At 51.4% G+C, this 14,753-nt stretch overlaps 1 protein-coding gene across 1 annotated transcript in view; it reads left to right on the top strand.

The window, feature by feature from the left end:
- The first annotated feature begins 5,277 nt into the window (after positions 1-5,277).
- The window catches only part of LOC146782917 (UDP-GlcNAc:betaGal beta-1,3-N-acetylglucosaminyltransferase 7-like), a 66,659-nt gene continuing 57,183 nt past the window's right edge, over positions 5,278-14,753 (top strand). The window contains exon 1 of the mRNA XM_085639433.1: positions 5,278-5,540. The gene's annotated coding sequence lies outside the window, so the exon portion shown is untranslated. The remainder of the gene's footprint in view (positions 5,541-14,753) is intronic.

Here is a 14,753-nt window from a genome sequence, read left to right as displayed (position 1 = left end):
GCAGATTAACACACCGCTGAGGAACTTTGGAGCGCCTGCTTTGCCCCCGAGCGCTGTGTGTGCATTGACTCCACCGCCGCCCCTCAAGCTGTGTTATGTGCCCGAGGCTGGGTTCGCCGCTCTGAGAAGGAGCCTTGAAAACACCCTGCCGGTATTCACCACCGCCGGCCCGGGATCGTCATTTCCGAGCCACGCTCAGATTGGTCACAGCAACAAGGGTTTCGCCCAGCAACGCGGAGGTTCATCAGGCGGAGCTATCAATCAATCAATCAATCAATCAATCAGTGACACTTGTAAAGCGCGCTACATACCCGTAGGGTCTCAAGGCGCTGGGGGGGGGGGAGGGGGGGTGCCGCTACTGCTCGAACAGCCAGGTCTTCAGCTTCTTCCTGAAGGAGAGGTGGTCTTGGGTCAGGCGCAGGTCGGTCGGGAGGGAGTTCCAGGTCTTGGCGGCCAGGTAGGAGAAGGACCTTCCTCCTGTAGTCGCTCTTCGGATGCGGGGGACGGCGGCGAGGGCGTGGTTGGCTGATCGGAGGTGGCGTTTGGGAGCGTAGAAGTTGACTCGGCTGTTGAGGTAGCTCGGGCCTTGGTCGTGTAGGGCTTTGTGTGCGTGGGTGAGGAGGCGGAAGGTGATTCTTTTGTTGACGGGGAGCCAGTGAAGGTCTCTCAGATGTCCGGAGATGTGGCTGGTTCGTGGGATGTCGAGGATGAGTCTGGCTGAGGCGTTCTGGATCCGCTGGAGTCTCTTCTGGAGCTTGGCGGTGGTACCGGCGTAGAGGGCGTTGCCGTAGTCCAGTCGGCTGGTGACGAGGGCCTGGGTGACGGTCTTCCTGGTCTCGGTGGGGATCCACCAGAAGATCTTCCGTAGCATGCGTAGGATGTTGAAGCACGCCGAGGAGACGTTGTTGACTTGCCTGGTCATGGAGAGGGAGGAGTCCAGGAGGAAGCCCAGGTTGCTTGCATGGTCTGTCGGTTTGGGTGCGGTGCCCAGGGCGGGAGGCCACCAGGAGTCGTCCCAGCTACATTGAGTCTGGAGAGGCGTGAGGCATTCCCTAGCAACCGGGGTTCCCTCGCGCTTGTCATCGAGCAAAGGAGCTGAACCTGAGGCTGAGGCGCGTCCCACCGGCGAAAGCGGCTTCACCGGAGATGAGCGCGGACCGCAGAGCCCCCTTCACATCCTAAGGTAACCGGCTCCAACACGTGACCGGAGTTTGCACAGAGGGGGAGATTGTGATCACACGCGCTACCGGCGGGCCGCGGCAGGGGTGATTAAAGCTTGGTGACTTGACTATGGTAATCACCGGGGTGATTTTAGAAAACGCTATTTTTATGATTTAAGAAAGCGCTATTTTTGTGATTGGGAAAACGCAACTTTTAAAAAAAACCTTTATTTTGCATTTTAATAGTAAACAATACGATACATTCGTAGATTAGCAATCATGTACGCAAATGACGATGTTGTTTTACAGCTTACAGTTAATTGCATTTTCATCGCATTTATGTGAAGGGAAATATACAAAATTTCTTATCGCCTACACATTAGCCAATCTCTAATTACACATTAGTTGCCCCAACTAATCCGTTGTAGTGTAATAGGAAGGTGTTTACAGTTGTGATATATGGGAAAAGGCTTCTTTGGGTGATTCTCTGACTCCACGAGTGCAGCTGGGGCATTTTTGAAAAACATCTCAGTCACATTAGTTTTGAAATAACGTTCCACACGCTAAGAGCAGGAGTCCTCCGAGCCGAAGGTCTCAGTCAATTTCATTATTCACCGGGTTTAAGGGAACATTATCCAAGTGAGCATTTTTAAGGGAACATTATCCAAGTGAGCATTTTTAAGAGAACATTATCCAAGTGAGCATTTTTAAGGGAACATTATCCAAGTGAGCATTTTTAAGAGAACATTATCCAAGTGAGCATTTTTAAGAGAACATTATCCAAGTGAGCATTTTTAAGAGAACATTATCTAAGTGAGCATTTTTAAGAGAACATTATCCAAGTGAGCATTTTTAAGAGAACATTATCCATTCTGAATGCATTCTTTATGGTGAAACAGATATCCAGAAATTGTGTTCAGAGTTTCAGTTGCCAGCAAGAGATACTATCCACGCTTTTAGACTTTTCAAAGATTTTGGTGCAAAGAAAACCTCTGAAGCATTAAAAAAGCTAGTAGTTTGCATGGAAACCCTGCCAGCAAGTACTGCGGATTGCGAGAGAGGTTTCAGCACCATTAACTTAATTGCGTGTCCAACAAGGGCCTCTCTTCTTGTGGAGACCATTTCCTCATGCTTATGGGTAAGACTCAATGGTCCTCCATTTGAAACATTTGACGCAAAGCCGTATGTAAAGAGTTGGCTGGCAAAAGGTAGAAGGGCTGCTGAAGGAAATTGTTGTGAGAATCCCAGCAAAATAGACACAGTGAATATCTTCAAGGGTTTTGGGAAATCCTGCAATAGATTTCTAAGTAATGTAAATAATTTTTACATGTGTTTTAAAGTGTTTGGTATTTTATGGCTTATACTTAATAAATATACCTTTTTGCCTATTTTATTATCCTTTGCTGGATGCGACTTCATGATTTCCTTAAGCACACAATGCTAGTTATCTTGAGTTTGGCCATGCCCTATAGGCCACACCCCTTCCAGAAATATGCCGCGCCCTTTTAGAGCACCCCCAGTTTTGTTTTCCCACTTAAAGCCCTGCCAGTTAGTGAATGCGCTGTGACGCCGAAATGAAGGTGCCCTAGGACCAGGCGCAGTTTTCGTCATACATTGGCTCCACACCGAAGCTGCATAACACAGGGCCCTGAGAGCACGGTTCAGACGCAGGATTTCCTCTCTTGAAATATCTGGGTGAGTCACGCAGGCGGGAAAGCTGTGAGCGGGACTGAGGTGTCTGAGTAATTCGGCACTTGGCCTGCCCCCCAACCCTCCTTCGAGGGCCCCTGCGCTCCCCACCAGGGGCGTAACACAGGCCCCCGCATCCCCTGCCGTGCGGGGGGGCCCAACCTCCAGGGGGCCTCCTCAGCACTGCACTTCGGCCGGAGAGATCTTGATAGAGTGCGGAGGGAGCCCCTCCAGGTACCTTGCAGGGGACCCCCTCAATTATCGTTACTCCACTGCTCCCCACATCCTCCCATGCACGGGGCGTTCACTGTTTTTGGCAGCCGGCTTACTGTAATTAGCGCTTGTGCGCTGTCCTGGCTGACTCCCCGGTTTGTCTCGGCTCCCTGGAGCTTCAAGTCGGTACATGAACCTGGGAGCGGCCTCAAAACGGGAGCATGTTGAACCGAGCTCTGAAGTTCCGACCCCCAACGGCACTGCACGTCAGAGCAGGCGCGCAACACCCATTGGACTCAAAGGGCTTCAGCCCCCCCCCCCCGTCGTGTGTGGCAGCCCGGGATGAGACACCTTCCCGGGCAAAAAAGCAGCCGCACCCGAGCACTTCACAGGTCTTTAAAAGACCATTTGCATGTTAATGAGGCCTCCCTGTTGTTTCACCCCATCTAAGAGCCCCTGCAGCTCCACTCTGCCGATTGCTTAAAGTTCAGCGCCCCCCGAAATGTTTGCTCAGCCCCCCCCGAAATTTGGCTCTAGTTGCGCCTCTGCGTCAGAGATAGCTGGGCGGGTTGAGTCAGGTGCCTGCTGTGGCATTTTTAAAAGCAGAGGGTCGACACTCTTTATCCCTGTGAACTCTCACTCACGGTCCAAGGTGATCGGAGTAGCGTGCTGCCTGCCCACCAAAAGCGCTCCAGCAACTCGTCGTGGGTTTGAAGCACTATAGAAATGCAGGTGCAAATTAATGCAATAAAACTATTCTTGTGCTGTGGCGGGCTGTTCCATGCTGAGTTTAGTTGAAACCAAATCTAAAATTGCAATTTTCAATATTCCTAGACCGCTTGCGATTGGGCACCGACCCCAGGCAAGAACCGAGGGCCTCTGGACATCTGCCCCGTGAGCATCCAAGGCTTTCCATGCAAGGCGCGCGCTTCCCTGTGCGCGCGCTTCTCTGTTTCAAATTCTGAGCCTAGCAGTATTGTTTCATAATGAGGTGAATACAACTTAAAATAGTGCGAGACAGAAGATTAAAGAGGCATTTTTTTTTAATGAAAGGCAGTTCTGCACGCCTGATTGACACGACATAATTTACCATCACAGATAATGTAAATACAACCTTCGCCCTCACGCCTTTTCATTGGGCAGCCCTGGCTGCTCTCGCGACATCCCATCTCCCTCCGGTGTGTGCTTTAGTGAAGGTTCTCGACTCGTTTATGGCGCCCCCTGTTGGCATCTGGCCTGGTCTGGGCCCTGCACTCGCATCCGTGTTGCCACCTGGCCAGGGCCGGCTTTAGGGCGGTGCGACCGGTGCCACCGCACCGGGTGCTGGCTTCCTGAGGGCGCCACCAGCACTAAAGCCGGCCCTGCACCTGGCCATCATTCTAGGTCGCGGCTTGTATTTTTGGGCCAAGGCCACTTAATCGGAATTAGAAAATGAGTAAAAGTTTGTCTTTTGCCCTCTGAAACATACATTTAAAATGGCGAATAGAAGGAATGACAATGTTTAACCGCGTTCTAACCTATCCCTACCTGGTGATACAAGCAAAGGAAGTGATGTTTGGCATGCACAGAGGCGTTGACATACTTTTTAACTCCAGTGCTAGGTCTGGACTAACGAGGATCTTAAAACCAGGCCAAGAGGAGAAGGATGTGCTTTGATAAACTGAGCCGTGCAGTCCATTCACATCTGGCGGTGCAGACTTTTACGCTTGTGCCTAGAGTCTGGGTTTGTCACAAGCAGCGCTGGAGTGTAGTAACCGAGGCTCTGCTTCCCTCCAGGGCGGGGCGAGGCCAGATGGACGTGAGCAGTGCAGGGCACGTAGTGCCTAACTGTACACTTCTAAGCCCATTTCGTCTTTAGTCATAACTTTGCAGGTTGTAAACACTAGGATACAGGCTAGGGCAGGTGTTGAGCCTTAAGGATGTTGTTTACAGCACTAATGGCGAATGGTGCATTGAGAGTCACGTGAGGCTGGTTGCACTGTACACAACTGCACAGGATTTAAAGACTACATTTCCAGGCAGGACACAGCCCTGTTGCCTCCAGCCTGCCGCCTCGCGCAGCATGCTCGCACGTGCTCACAGCTGGCTGGCTCCCTCTGTTGGCCTCCTGAGGGAACCAGCAAGAGCGGGTTGTGAATTGTCTCAGCAGCAGGCAGCACGTTTGGAAAGTGTGGCTGCAGCAGTGCGCATGCACCCTGCAAGGGTGGGGCTGGACATGCCCTTCTCACTTGTTAGTGGGGAATGGTCTTGCCCCGCTGCCTCTAGATACGACACGGGCCTGTCTTCCATCAGGGTGGAAGTGAACTCGGTCTCACCGGTTCTTTGCTGATTCTCAGCGGGTGTTTGTGTCTGCAGGGCTGAGCGGGGTCTCACTGTGGCAGCTTCAAGGTGTTGTCGGGGGCGCAGTATTTGTGACTCAGAAGTGCCCCACCCTCCAGGGGGCCTCCATGCAGCCTACGTTCTGTGCATGTCGGTGAGGTAAGGGGGGTCACCACGTTCTGCAGGGGGCCCTGTCGTTGTACGTTATGCCGTTGGGTGTTGGGTCCCCAGGAGTGTTGTGTGTTATTTTGTTGTGTGCTAGTTTGGGAGGCTTCTTATCACACCGGTGCTCCAAATATGGCATTTACATCCGGGTTATCATGGCACAGGGGTGCAGCTACCTTGGAGGTATAAGTGGGGGTGGGGCGGGGTGCTCTGTGTCGCTTATCGGGTGTGTGAGTGTGTCTTACCTGCCCGACACAGATGTTGCACAGCCCGGAGGTAGACTTGTTGTGTAAACTCACAGGAGGAGTTGTTGGTCGCCTCGGCGTGTGACTGCTTTTGGTTTGGAGTAAATTTACTGACGACTCCTGGGGAATATTTCTACAACACTTTCAGATCGGTGGGATTAAAAAATACAATTGCACAAATTAAAAAAAACACATTTTTTATATACATCTCAAACCACTCAATTTATTCTTTTGAAAGTGTGCTACCACCCCCTTGCTGTCAGTACTTACTCTCACTCTTTCTCCACATGCCGCAGATCAACTCCTGACCCGTCTATTCCCTTGCATCCGTACCCCCTCCCCCCTATTCATTAATTCTTATTCCTCTCACTGGTACCCACACCCCAAAATCCAGTCGTCCGCTCTGCATCTATTCTCACGTCTCCCATTGACTCATTCATCACACTATTCGTCATATCAAAAGATTTTAGCCAACATAAAATACAACAAGCATTGAAAATGCAATAGGTCGCGCCTTTGATTAAGTTAAAGCCATTTGCTTTGCTAATGGTATTATATAGCAAAGCAAATGGCTTTAACTTAATCAAAGGCGAGACCTATTGCATTTTCAATGCTTGTTTTACAGGTGATCCTCTCGTGCCCACATTTCTCCCCTAAATGTTTTTAATGTGGTGGGATTTTCCATGTTGTGCTTCAAGCGGACAAAAGTCCTTAGAAAAGAAGTACATGGTACATGCATACTGCTCCAACCCTACATGTTCTTTTTCCTTATTAACTCCAGTTCTTTAGAAAATCTAAGGGGCATATCAGCAACAAGGCGATATAAAATTATCGCCGCTTTTGCGTCCGTCTTCGGGCGAAAAGCGGCGATAATTTTATCGCCTAATCAGCAAGGTCATGCTATCGCGTGAAACCTTTAATTAGCGCCCAGATTCTTAACGCCCAGCTTTGCATCCCTAATGAGATGCAAAGTGGGCGTTCCTGACCTGACATGACTGGAGAAATGTCGCTAAGCGACATTTCTCCTATCATCCAGCCCCACGCTATGAAGCATAGCGGCAAGAAAAGTAGCGATAACCCCTGTTATCGCTACTTTCCTTACGCCTGCTTCAGGACTGACTTAGCCATGATATCCTATGGAAGGTGGATATCATGGCTAAGAATGTGAGGTCCTATCAGCAAGCTATCGCCAAACTTCGTGAGATTATTGCTGGGTTTCCAGCGATAATCTGACGTTTGGCAGTTAGCGCTAGGATTTTTATCGCTATTGAGATAAGCGTTGCTAATAGCACGCTATCTCAGCGATAAAAATCCACGTTAGCCGGCGATAATTATCCTAGCGCTAAGTGCGCTTAGCGATAATTATCGCCGGTTGTTGCTGATATGCCCCTAAATGTTTATGACCATGGTTAAGGTTCTATGGGGCATATTATCAAGCACAACGTTAAAATTATCGCCGCTTTAGCAGCAGAGAACTGCAGCTAAAGCGGCGATAATGGGCTTGATAATATACCCTGGAGAATTCCAATAGAAGCCCATGTTGACACCAGAACATGGGCTTCTATGGGAATTCTCAATAATTTTAACGCCGTTTCTTGATAATATGCCCCTTTGTATTTATTGACAATCCTTCCCGTATTTCATTTTTGTTCCTTTATTAGTTTATATTTATTTTTGCTACATGAAGAAATGAAGTGGCAGCTAGTAATTGTACTCTTATTTTAGTGGGTTGTATTGTAGACAGTGTGTCACTGTCCTTAATGGGAAAACCGCCACTGTTAAAGTGCATGCTTATTTTCGATTTTTAGGCCTGGTGTTAGCCAAGGCCTTCTGATACTGCTCAATTTATACCTTTAATATACATACTTATCGATGCTTTCTGCCAGCCCTCTTTGTCTATTAGTCTGTTGTTGTGTCATTGACATTTTTCTTTCTGCCAATAGTGCCATACAGACACGCTATAAATTACAACCGCCCTGAGCAGGACCAGAGTGTCTTCGCTTTCATACTCAGACACGTGAGTTTTCATGGCAGGCCTCGCTGAGGGCAGTGCCCCCCTAGCAGCTGGTCGACCCCTCTCGGAAGGCCGCCTGTGTGGGTATCTTTAGCTCTCTCCGGGGCACGCACAATGGTGCCTCTGTGGCTGCTTCAAGGGCGTGGGTGCACTTTTATTTTTTGGGCAGAACTCCCGGGAGCAGCATCTGGTAGGGAGGCTGCTAGTGCCTGCTGTGGCGGAAGAAGCGGGTGGTAACCTGCAGGCAGGGCTAATTCGGGCACGGTGCCCCTGCCTTCTGAGGGTGTGGGCGGGCCCTGGGGTGCGGAACCCCACGCCCTAAGGGGGAGCAGACGCCTGCTTGCTGGAGGGAGCGTAGTCTGGGCGGCGTGAGCAGCGCGTGAACAGGGGCTGTGGGAAGCAGCAGTCCTCAAAACCTACCCTACCCCGACCCCAGATCCACTCTCAGGGGGGCGGGTGCCGAAGGAAGCCAGCGAGCGTCACTCCTAGGGCCGCTCCATGGCAGCAGCATCATACTACTAGTTGTTGGCTTTCCCTGAACAGGTGCATTCTGGGAGATGTAGTCTCTGATTCCATTGGCTGACCCAACGCGTCTCTTGTTATTCTCTGTTCCCCCATTAAAGGGTGAGTACACGCCGGAGCATCACGTAAGGTTCACTGTTTGGACAGATCGTCGCCTGGTCCATCCGAGCCATCTGCAACCGACCCCCGACCCCCCTCAACAAGGTTCAACAATCACCGGGGCGCTAGGGTGCTGAGGGCAGCTGGGGGCTCCGACCTGAAGAATGCGATCAAGGAGAGGGGCATGGTGGAGGCTGACTGAGGTAGTAAAGGAATGAGGCAAAGGAAGCAGGAGGCACAGGTCTGCAGGAATGCCGCTGACCGCGGCACCCGCAGGGGGCCAATAGAGCGGTCGGCGCTCTAGTGTCGTCTGGGCACCAAAGCCCCTCCCCGCCCCCCCTTGAGGGCAGGGACTCCAGTGAGTCCCCCCTCTTCCTCCCTGGGCGTGACGCGATGGGCGTCACTTCCGGGGGCATCGTAACCTGAGGGGAGGCTATATAGCCCTCCCCACCATGAGGTCGACCTCTTTGCCACGCTCTGGTCGTTCCCTTGGTCGGGTCCGAGAGCTCTTGGTGCGGTGAGTCCTTAGCAACCCCCCCTCCCCCTTCTCTTACTGGCGAGTGTGACCAACACCCGGTCATCGCCACGGTTGGGTGCCTGCATGGAGGGAGAGGGGGCAACGCTCCCTGTTTGGATCTCCCCCCCCCCCCCCGCAGGGGCATGTGTCTCGGCTAGAGGGGCGTTTAAGGCAGATTTGGTTAGTGGCTGGCCCTCCCGCACGGAGGCCGCGTGACCTGTGGTGACCTGCGCCTGCCGTCCAGCCCATGTTGGGTAGCACTGGGTGCCGGCAGGTTCGGCGGCGTGAGGTGGCACCTTCGTTTTGGGTCGGGTATATGGGGTGTCAGCTGTTCCCCAGTATGCAGGCTGTGTGTTGTCATTTGTATAAGGGTTGATGGCTGTTCGATCGCTGGGGTAGAGGCTACGTACCGTGCTTGCTGTCACATGTTCAGGTGCTTTGAACGGCCCTGGATATACTTGGGTGCTGTTCCGCTATACAGACGGCTGCCGCACGTGAGGTAGCTGGCTGCTTCCGTGTTCCTAGGTGCTACATTGTAATTGGCTGACTCCAAACGGTTATATAGCGCAGACTCCCGTATCGGGGTTCTTTTCGCGATACAGTCGATGGTGTTAGGACACGCAGACCGGTGGATGTCTTAATGTATAACATCCCTCCTCCCCCACACCCCAACTCGTTCAAACCGCGCCTGGCTTTGTGGTGGGATGTCAATAGTTGAACCTCGATTGTAGTATAGAGTGCAGTCGCAATTGTGTTGTTAATAATGACCACGGTTAGGCCACAACTGTGGTGCGCAGGTTGTATACCTTACAGTCGTCGCGTCGTCGAATTAGGCGGTGAGTGCGGTCCTGGAGAGGCTGGGGGGTCTTTGTCGGGGCCAGCCAGCCACCCCCCATCCCTTTTGTTGTTGTCCGGGGGTTGAGGATACCTGGATTCCCGGGTCAGATTGTATGCCAGAGCTGCATGTACTCAGGCCTGTGCGGTCTGAAGTGAATTAGTTGGGCTTGGCTGTGCCCATGATATCCTGGGGGCCTTCCTTCCAACCTCTGACCTCATGCGGACTGAAAGGCATTGGGCTGCGGGAGGCCTGACCGGAAAATTGGTACTCTCACAGTAGCGCGCCTGGTGTTTGATGGGTCGTCTCTGTCGTCTTCAGTCCACTTCAGTAAGAAAGATGTGAATGACTTTGACACTGGCTCGTTTTTAAATAACCAGAGGTTTTAAATGGACTTTGGTAAATCATAAGTAAGACAATCTCTTTTAGTCTGCAATAGATCACCCTAAAGGGTGGCACAGAATTATTGGCCTGGGGAGATTTATGGGTGTTCCAGTGCGGAATGTGGAAAGCCATGGGCCCCCGGGGCCGTTGGAATACTTGAGCACACACCCCTATGGAGTGTGACGAATGCCTTCTAGTACAGAGAATTGAAGTGACTAATGTGTTCCGTTGCGGAGAAGAGATCTTTCAATTCATGCTTGTCTACAGAAGATTTCATATTAAATATTCATGCAGTAAATGTTGGTGTGTTCTAGTGTTCAATATCGCTAGTCAGCAAGGACCGGCGTTGACCCCCCCCCCCCCCCCACGTCCCAATACAGAGATTTGGGTCCAATAGATCTGTGGATGGAGCACCTGCTGCAGTGTCCTCTCCAAAACATTTGCGAGGTGCTCCCTAGGTGCTCGGGAGCTGGGGGACAAGTGCCCACCCCCCCTCGCAGTTACAGGGGGGGCCTGGTGCCACGCGACAGAACGTTTAGGGGTAAGGGGCCCACCGCCCACGTGGCCGCAGGTGGGGGGCGCTACAGCGTGCGAACACATTGCGACACAGATAAGGTTCACGGATAGCATGTCGGACCAGCTCCTCGCCGGGTGAGGAGAATGTTTAGAAATCGTGGTAAAGAGAGTTTACAAAGGAGCTCTTACACCACCGATCGTTTATGTAGATTCCTGGTGCAGTGAGGTGTTTAGGCCACTGGATGGCACTGTCCCTCGGTTTTGTGCTTGTTCTCGCCTCGTCAGAGTCTTGGCATTACCACTTAATCGGTTTTCCTCCTGCATTTTATCTAGAGGCGTACCTTGGGCCTAGAATCAAGTGGTAGTTGTAGGAAGAAGGGTATGGATAGTTAATCTGGTTTGGCAGATTTAATGTATACAGTTAAGGTGATAGCACAGCAACACTGGTTCATTAGAATACAAGAGTCACCAGTGGATGTAGCTTGGTGCAGTGGCAGTATCACAGCCGCTGAGGTCTCCCTAGACGGGGGGCTGTGTCCTTAAGCTGCTCTCCCGAACCTCCCACGAATCTCTAGGAGTTTTTGGTAGAGGATTGTGCCAGGTTATTGACTTTGCTGGTAGGGTAACCGAGGGCCGCCGGCAGCATAGCTCGGGCCTGCTGTTTTTGGGTGGGTGGGGCAAAATGGGGCCCCCCTCTCGCGGGAAGTGCAACTGCGGGTGGTTGTTGGCAGCGCTCAGTGGCTATGGTCGATGCATTTATGATCGCAAGCGCTTTCTTTCTGGGGTCAGACTCTGGTGCAAACGCTGTGTGTGCCTGTTTATGCACAAAGCCCTGGTTAAACCGTAAGCAGTTACACTACACTCCCAACTGAAGGGGCCAGTGGTGAACAACCTTGGTGTGTGGGGCAGCAGATGGGGTGGTCACTAGGTGATCGCTGCCCGCATCCGAAAAATGTGTTTGCACGGGAAGTGCGACTCTGCCCCTCTTAATTCGGTAATCCTGTCTGTGCATAAGTCCTGGTACAATGTAGGGGGTGCTCATGTAAGGCACTCCGATACCTTCAGCTCATGTATGTACTAGATCGAACTGTGAAGAGTCAACCAATAGCACTTCGAATTTTTAGTAAAAGGGAATGTTAAACAAGCAGGCATGTGAATATTTACTAGTGTCACTGAAATGTTGGAGCTAGGTGAGCACAGGTCGGGATCTGTCTCTTTTCCTCATTTATTTGTTACTTTCGGATACCTCCCAGCCGGTGGTTCAGGGTACGAACTGAGTGGTAGCAACCAGACGCAGAGGGAAGCCGGGTCCTTAGTAGGCCATTAGCCAGTGAGGGTGCTGTGACTTCTCAGCCCTAGATTCCGCACAGGCCACTAAACTTTGCGTAGGGTGGGCTGCACCTGTAGTAGCGAGCGTTGCGCAGTTCCATGGACGACCATGCTTTCATTTGCAGGGGACATAAGGATAGTTGTGCTGAATAGGTGATTTAACAGGCACTCTTGTATTCCATTTCAATACCTCTGCGTGGCTCCATCGAGCCAAGCCAAGGTCACATGACTGCAGACGATGTGAAGGCAGATAAAGATAGCACCGTTTTGAGAGGTTCCCTCTTATAGCCAAGAGCCTTCGCACTGCGTGGAACTGTTACAGCAGACAGTGGCTTAATGGTAAGGTATCTGACTCTGAACCTGTTGGTTACATGTTCAAATCCAGGTGTTTCCATGGTTTTGATATGCCCCTGTTTAAGTCACTTGGCATTCTGTTAATGATTAGCGAGTTTCAGAGTGAAGAGACAGATTGTCTAGTATCTGATACGTTAGGGGTTTCGTAGTATTTGTCTCGGAGGCAATGACAGAAGCCTCAGAATACCAGCTGGCTGCACACTAAGCTTAGCACTAAATGCCAGTGCACCTATCAGCCATGCCAGATTGCATTGACCGCGCACCCAGGAGGTTACCTGTGGGGCACTGTGCTGCAGGAGGACCGAGACTGAGGTAACACAGGCCTTGTGTGAGACAACTGTTGCCCATATAGAGTGGTCTCACCGGCTGGGCGGGCCTACCATCGTAGTGATGGCTTAAGAAGCGAGGAATGCTTGGTGCTTGGTCCTCTCGCATTGGTAGGCGAATTCTTGGGTGGGCTTAGCTTGGCGTGCCACCTTGCAGTGGTTTCACTGACCCTGGTGATATTGGCTGGCACAGCACTTGGTCATCAGTCTGTACCCTCGTACTGGGGAGCATCCAGGGAAGGGGGAACATTAGGGCTTAGTCACCCTAGAATGATATGCACAAACTGGCACACGGTGCGTTAGTGTTGGTGTCGCACAGAAGTGTGGGGTGTCTCGTTGGGCACACTCACTGCCTGTGATAATGGTGTGGGATAATTATTGTTTTACTCTAGGAAACTGATCTTATACCCAGGTTCTCTCTGCCTTTACCACCGGTTACCAGCACAATGGTGGGAAAGTATAATTTTACACTGACTCTGGAAGTGACAATGCAAAGAGGCGCTGCGAAATGATGAGTCTGCATTGGGCAATTGGCTACGAGGGCCTTTTATGAGGAACACCTGCTGGCACCATTTAGAAACAGGTACCATGTACACTGGGTGGGCGTTCCTCTGCAACCAAGGGTAGGTTTCTGGTCGCTTCAGTTTAGACATATTCACCCGCGCGTTAGCCAGGGCAGCAGGCCGGTTGTGGTAGTTGACATATAACAAGTTTGCGGCAGTGCATAAATGTTTGGTAAATACTGTGTTAGAGCCAAATGGCGACAGGGTTTAGAGACCAGTGGGCATTCCCCATATTCAGGAAAGGGCAGGTATTTGCACATAACTTTCTCCTCTGGTACCATAGACTTGGCTGCCCCCCTGGGTTATTCTTCTGCGGGCCAGAACCGGACAATAGAAGGGTAATCCTTTGAGACTTGGGTCCCTAGCACATTGATAGTCAAGCGCTGGGGTAGATGTAACATGAAAGGCATGGTCACTACTTGGGTTGCCCCAAGTTCTGGGGTTGAACTGGGTTGGAGTATTAAGTCTTCAGTCCTTAGGTAGCATCCAGCAACCCTTCAATCCAAGTACGGGCAGTGAGGGATAGATAAGTATCAGCGAGGGGGTAACATACACTGGCCATTCAGCGACCCCGTGCCCCGTGGGCATGCGCGCTTCACAAATACACAGAGCTGCAACCAGAAGGGTGCCAAGTGTCTAAAGAAAGTAAAGAGGTTTAAGATATGTGTGTTTCTGACGTACAGCTGGTTTGAGCCAGTCCCATTCAGATGCAATAAGGGGCACAGAGTCCAACTGATTTGCATTTGTCCATGTCTGAAATGGGGGGGGGGCGGAGAGAGCTAAAGTATGATGATGGATTAAACCCAGATCAATTGACTGGGGGTGAGTGCTTGCCATGTCAACACTCCGTCCAACATCCCCTTTGGCAAAGCTTTGTTCGCCCTAAGTAGGCAGGCTATGCCCAGACGTGGGTCCCTTGCTCACTTTGCCACTGGTTTCAAGATAGCCGGCTGATGAGGGTTAGGAACCCGAAACTGGCGGAGGAGGCTTGTTTCTGGTCCAGGGAAGACAGGGCTTCACAGTTCGAGCTGGACTGCTCCCATGAGGCACAGGGTCAGACTGATTTGCGTATGGACATGTCTGAACTGGGGTGGTGGAGTGAGCTAAAGAAGGATGATGGTTTAAACCCAGATCAGTTGACGGGGGGTGAGTGTTTGATGTGCTCAAACGCTCCGTCCAACCCCCCCTGGTATCGCTCAGTCCCATTTAGAGGTACGCCCGGGTGAAAGTGGTGTGCTCCTTCTGGTCGCATGACCTAGGCGGTGCGTGGCATCTCCCACATCAAATATTAGGCACCATACTACAGACAGTGCACCCTGTATCGAATCAGACAGATTCTCTAAGTGGGTATGCCTAGGGGGCTTCACCAGAGGGAGCTGAGCGGGTGAAATTCCCATAAAGAATAAGGGATGCAAGGCAAGTGCTGGAGGGCAGCCTTGCTCATTGTCTCATACGCATAGTATGGACATTCCTGTGCACCTTGATTTAGCAAGTATAGGGACT

The sequence above is a fragment of the Triturus cristatus genome, chromosome 12 (assembly GCF_964204655.1).
Source record: "Triturus cristatus chromosome 12, aTriCri1.1, whole genome shotgun sequence".
In the NCBI taxonomy this organism is placed as follows: domain Eukaryota; kingdom Metazoa; phylum Chordata; class Amphibia; order Caudata; family Salamandridae; genus Triturus; species Triturus cristatus.
This window is presented reverse-complemented; position numbering and strand designations above follow the sequence as displayed.